The 6733-nt window shown below is 37.4% G+C and overlaps 1 pseudogene; it reads right to left on the bottom strand.

The window, feature by feature from the left end:
- Window positions 1-4948: 4948 nt before the first annotated feature.
- Window positions 4949-5489, bottom strand: LOC125173895 (60S ribosomal protein L17-like; annotated as a pseudogene).
- Window positions 5490-6733: the final 1244 nt, after the last annotated feature.

Genomic DNA, 6733 nt, shown 5'->3' with positions numbered 1-6733 from the left:
TTTTTTTTTAATTTTTTTTTTAACATTTATTTATTTTTGAGACAGAGAGAGAGCATGAACAGGGGAGGGTCAGAGAAAGAGGGAGACACAGAATCTGAAACAGGCTCCAGGCTCTGAGTTGTCAGCACGGAGCCCGACGCGGGGCTCAAACCCACGGACCGCGAGATCATGACCTGAGCCAAAGTCGGACGCTTAACCAACTGAGCCACCCAGGCACCCCAATATTCCCCCTTTTTAATTACTAGGTCTGGAAATACTATCAGGGTGCTGATTTACTACTTCTACTTCTCAGGTATTTACAGAATGAGATGGGGAACCTCTTACAGGGTGTCAAGCATTCTGGTCAATTGAAAAATTATATCTCTATTGTTTATATGAGTCTGACAATCTTAGTTTATGTGAATCTGATAATTAAGTAAAGATCTAAGTGAAAAAGATGAAACTTATGAGGCAGGAGAAATACAGCAGAATATGTTTTTTTTTTAATCATGTGGTTGAAATGCTCCTTTTAAGTAAGACATACCATCTAGAACCTACAAAAGAAAAGATTTAACTAAGTAAAAAACTTAACCTCAATACAAAGAAAAACACTATAAGCAAACTTGAAAGACATGATGGACTAGGATCACATATTTGCAAGTTACATAATAAATAAAGGATTGATATCGACACTATATGAAGAGAACCTAATAATGAGTAAGGAAAAGACAACCCAACAGAAAAATGGGTAAAGGATATGAATTAGGAAAGTTACAGAAAATATGTCTAATAATAATGTCTCACAAACATTTGAAAATGGTTCAAGTTCACTTTTAACTAAGGAAATAAAATTAAAATAACAGTGATATACCCCTTCCATAAGATTGCTATAGTTTTTAAAAGATACATGAGATACATTGAAAAATTGATAGTGTCTTTAATATAACTGATGAGGGTGTGGGAAAACAGATGTTTCAAATATTAATGGGATATATGTTGGTACAGTTTCTTTTGGAGGATCACTTGGAAGTTTCTATCAAAATCTGACTATTGCTATTATATAGTCACACCTTAGAGATATTGCAGGTTAGGTGCCAGGCCACCCCAATAAAGCAAATATCACAATAAAGCGAATGTCGCCATAAAGCCAGTCAAATGAATTTTTTGATTTCCCAGTGCATACAAAAGTTACATTTACACTACACTGTAGTCTATTACGTGTGCGATAACATTATGTCTAAAAAAAAAACCACATACCTTAGTTTAAAACTACTTTATTGCCAAAAAATGGTTACCATCAGCTGAACTTTCAGTGAGTCATAATCTTTTTGCTGTTGGAGGGTTTTGCCTTGATGTTGATGGCTAGCTGACTGGTCAAGGTGGTGGTTGTTGAAGGCGGGGCTGGCTGTAGCAATTTCCTAAAATAAGACAACAGTGCCGTGTGTCTCATTGATTGACTCTTCCTTTCACACAAGATTTCTCTGTAGCATGCAATGCTGCTTGATAACATTTTACCCACAGTAAAACTCCTTTCAAAATTGGAGTTAATCCTTCCAAACTTTATCAACTCAGTTTATGTGATATCCTAAATCCTTTGTTGTCATTTCAATAGTCTTAACAGCATCTTCACCAGGAGGAGATTCCATCCCAAGAAACCACTTTCTTTGTTCATCCCTAAGAAGCAACTCCTCATTTGTTCCAGAGTTATCATGAGATTGAAGCAATTCAGCCACATTTGAGGTTCCACGTGTAATTCTACTTCTCTTGCTCTTTCTACCCCAGGTGCAGTTACTTCCTCCACTAACATCTTGAACCCCTCAAAGCCATCCATGAGGGCTGGAATCAACTTCCTCCAAACTTCTGTTAACCTCTTCTCATGAATCACAAATGTTTTTAATGGCATCTAGAATGGTGAATCCTTTCCAGAAGGTTTTCAATGTACTTTGCCCAGATTGTCAGAGGAATCACTATCTGTGGCATCTATAACCTTACAAAATGTATTTCTTAAATCATAAGACTTGAAAGCTGAAATTACTCCTTGATCCACAGGCTGCAGAATGGATGCTGTGTTAGTAGGCAAGAAAATAACATCCATCTCATGGTATATCGCCATCAGAGCTTTGGGTGACCAGGTGCATTGTCAATGAGCAACAATATTTTGAAAGGAATCTATTTTCCTGAGCAGTAGTTCTCAATAGTGGGCTTAAAATATTCAGTGAACCATGTTGTAAACAGAATGGTCAATGAGCATTGACTTCAGCTTCAAATCGCCAGCTGCATTAACCTCCAACAAGAGAGTCTGCCTGTCCTTTGATGATTTGAAGCCAGGCATTGACTTCTCCTCTCTAGCTATGCAAGTTTTAGATGGCATCTTCTTCCAGTGTAAGGCTGCTTTATGTTGAAAATCTGTTTTTTCATGTAGCTACCTTCATTAATGATCTCAGATCTTCTGGGTAACTTGCTGCAGCTTCTACATTGCCACTTGCTGCTTCACCTTGTACCTTTTTGTTATGAAGATGGATCCTTTCCTCAAACCTCATGAACCCCTCTCCACTAGCTTCCGATTTTTCTTCTGTAGCTTCCTTGCCTCTCTCAACCTTCATAGAATTGAACAGACTTGGGGCCTTGCTCTGGATTAGGTTTGGCTTAAGGGAGTGTTGTTGCTGGTTTGATCTTCTATCCAGACCACTCAAACTTTTCCCATATCAGCAATAAGGCTGTTTTGTTTTCTGTCTGAGCCAACCTGAAGGTGGTGTTTTCACCTTATTCATGTGCTCACTGGAGTAGCACTCTTAATTTCCTTCAAGAACTTTTCCTTTGCATTCTCAACTTGACTATTTGGCTTAAGAAGGCTAGCTTTTGGTCTGTCTCAGCTTTTGACATGCCTTCCTCACTATGTTTAATAATTTCGAGCTTTTGATTTAAAGAGAGATGTGCAGCTCTTCCTTTTGATCAAATACTTAGAGGCCAGTGTAGGGTTATTAACTGGCCTAATTTCAATATTGTTGTGTCTCAGGGAACAGCAGGGGCCCAAGGAGAGGGAGAGAGACCAGGGTAACTGCCAATTGGTGGAGAGTTAGAACACATAAAACATTTATGGATTAAGTTTGCCATCTTGTATGGGCACAGTTCATGGTGCCCCAAAGCGATTACAAAGTAACATCAAAGACCACTGGTCACAGATCACCATAACAAATATAATAATAATGAAAAAGTTTGAAATATTGCAAGAACTACCAAAATGTGACACTGACACACAAAATGAGCAAATGCTGTTGGAAAAATGGTGCAATAGACTTGCTTGATGCGGGGTTACTACAATTTATTTAAAAAACTATGAAGTGCAGTAAAACGAAGTGCAGTAAAATGAGGTATGCTCATTGTTTTTCTGATGTTGAATGTTGCTTTACTCTTACCCCTGCATTTCCATCCATCTCTTGGTTAGTGTGATTTCACCCCAAGTTGTTTTTTCAAGAAGGGATTGCATGTTATTTACTCCCCAAGTTCTTGTTTAAGAATGTGTGTTGTTGGCTTATTTACCTAAATGAAAACCTGACCAGGTATTATATTCTTGGGCTCACTTTATTTCCCTAGAAACTTTGCAGCCACCGAATGCTGCCATGGAGAAGTCTGAGACCAGCCTGATTCTTCCTTCTTGTAAGTGATCTGCTTTTTCTGCCTGTATGACTAAAGAATTCCCTCTTCATCCTGAGAGCTGAAGAACTTAATCAGGATGTATCTTTATTTCAACTGTTCCTTCTTGGTTTTTCTTGCAACATAGTATGTCCTTTTAATGTGTAGATTCAGTCCTCCATAGCTCTTCACATCAGGAAAAATTTCTTCTGTTATATATTAAAACACCTTTTCTTTTTAATTTGTTGCATTCTTACACCTGGTTTTATGTTTTCAAAGCATTTTTCACTATTTGAAGGTATCTTGTTTATTAGTTTAATGTCTTTCTAACCCACAAAATGTAAACTCCATGAGAAAAGGAACTTTATCTCTCTGTTGTAATTTCTGTAGCCCCAGTATCATGAACAGGGCCAAAGAAGATCGTTGCTGTTTCAATAAATATTTATTTTCGATTTTACAAAGTATGCAGTGAACTTTCTCAGCATAGATCTTTTTGAACCATTTAAGTGATATCCTTAAAGTAAATTTCTGGAAGTGGGATTACTATATGAAGAGGTAAGCACGTTTAATATTATGTTCCCCATTGCCAAACTATTTCCAGAAAGATTGTTCAAATATATGCTCTACCAAAAGTGCAGGTGAGTGCCCGTTTCACAGAATGTAGTCTATTTTTCCAATCTCTGCCAACCTATAGGTAAAACTTAATAGCTTATTGTTTTATTTCTATTTTCTTTAGGCTATTAGACACTTGCAGACCTTAGACTGTGAATTTTCTATTTATGCAGCTTGACCTGTTTCTAGTGTTGTTAATATTTTCTTGTTGATATAGGAGCTAGTTAGATATTTGTTATTAACTCTTTTTAATTAAGTATTATAAATATTCTCACTATTTGTTATTTGTCTTCTGGTCTTATGTATGGCCTTTCTTGCTATGCAGAATGTTTACATTTGTATGTGGTTACTATTTTCTCTTTGTGGCTTCTAACTTTTGGGACATGTTTTGAAAGACTTTCTTCAACTCTAAGATTATACAAATATTTTCCCATGTTTTCTTCAAGTATTTTTATGGTTTCATTCCCCCCATATATTTTGGCTCTAAGGAGTGAGGTTGGGATAAAATTGTATTTTTTCTAAATGGCTGGCCAGTTGCTCCAAAATCATTTACTGAATTATTCAACATATATCCACTGATTAGCATTTATCAACTATCATGTGCCAGACCCTAAGTCCTTTACATACATAATCTAGTGTAATCCTTTCATCAAGAGATGACAAAATCAGTTTTACATTTTGTTTGTTTGTTTTTATTTTTACTTGCATTTATTTTATGCAGAATTTATTCCCGGGCCATAAGTTTTTGTTTCTTCAGTTTCTTCTGGGATATCTTTTTTTTCTGTGCAGCTTCCTCTTCTGGTTTAGGAACAATCTGCTCTTTTTCAGTAAGGATCATCTCAATGTGGCAGGGAGAACTCACGTATGGATTAATCTGACCATGAGCCCTGTAAGTTCTATGCCACATTTTGGAGTCTTTGTTCACCTGGATGTGCCTAATGCCTAGAGAATCTACATCTAAACTCTTAAGTTCAGCATTACTCTCTGCATTTTTAAGCATATGCAGTAAAAATTCGGCACTCTTTTTGGGCCACCGACTCTGTGTCCAGCCCCACCGTTTGGCCTGGTCACACCCACACCTACCAACTCTACCCTTGTGGTGACAAAATGGCACACACTGCTTCTACAAAGTTACATTTTCAGATATACATACCCTTGATGGCCTGGGAAATTTCACGTGTATTCTTAAAGTGAACACGAATATCTGAACCTCTTAATTTGCATGATTTTGTCGGGTTTTCTGGGTCAAGTGAATAGCAAACCATTTTCAGAGATCACCTCAGGCCACTTACGGGAAGAGAAAATCAGACTTACATCAGATTTACGTTTAAACAAAACAAAACAAGAACATTGTTTCTAATGTGGAAAATAGACTAGAAGGGGAGAAAAGGAATTCAATGTAACCAGTTATTTAAGTGATCCAGGCAAAAGGCTCCTTTGCAGCTGTATATTCTAGCACTTACAGGTCATGGCACATGGTAGATATTGAGTAAATACTTATTGAACAAAAAATGATAGTGACTTGGACCAAAGAGGTGGCAGTAGAGATGGAGAAAAGTGGACAAATTTTGAGAAATACTTTGGAGATAGAATTAACAAATCGTATTTAAATATGGGGAGATTATTTAAATATGGCGAGATGTAAGAGAGGGAGTCAAAAGTGACTCAGGTTTCTGGAAGGAATATATTTAATGGGAAAGTGATGAGTTTACTTTTGAACACGCTGAGCTGGAGGTACCTTGGAGATATTCATTTGAAGATGTCAGGTAAGCAGTTAGGTATATCAATCTGGAGCTCAAACAACAAACTGAACTCGGGTATGAATTTGAGGAGCATATGCACACTGATGGTAATTGAACCCATGGGAAGAGTTACGATTACTTAAGGAAAGGGTATTGAATGAAAAGAGAAAATCCCCTAGGACAGATCCCTGAAACACTCTGATATTTAAAGGTTTAGTAATAGAAGAGGGAGGAGCCAGTAAAAATGTCTGTGAAGGGCTGCCAGACAAATAAGAGAAACTGGGAGAGTGATGTCTTTGAAGACAAGGAAAGAGTGTATTCAAGGAGAGAGTTCAGGGTAATTCTAAGAGCGAGTGAAATGATGGACCATGACCGCTAAGCTATATAAACAGAGAAGTAAAGACAGGAAGGGGGTAATAGAAAGGAAGTGAAGTGATCAATAATCTTTTCAAACAAAGGGAAGGACAGTTGCAGTCAGGCTGGTTTAATAAGTGAGTTGGAAAGATAGGTGATTGTGGTCAGAAAGTGGACTATTAGAATTATTTTATTTTATTTTATTTTATTTTATTTTATTTTATGCATGAGTGGGGGAGAGGAATAGAGGTAGGGAGAGAGAGAGAATCTTAAGTAGCCTCCACACTCAGCATGGAGCCCAACACAGGGCTCTATCCCACGACCCTGGCTGGTATCATGACAAAGCCAAAAATCAGGAGTCCGACGCTCAACCAACTGAGCCACCCAGGAGCCCTAGAATTAGTGATTTTAGA

The sequence above is a fragment of the Prionailurus viverrinus genome, chromosome C1 (assembly GCF_022837055.1).
Source record: "Prionailurus viverrinus isolate Anna chromosome C1, UM_Priviv_1.0, whole genome shotgun sequence".
Taxonomy (NCBI): domain Eukaryota; kingdom Metazoa; phylum Chordata; class Mammalia; order Carnivora; family Felidae; genus Prionailurus; species Prionailurus viverrinus.
Note: the sequence above shows the minus strand (reverse complement) of the source record. Positions and strands in the feature narration are given on the sequence as shown.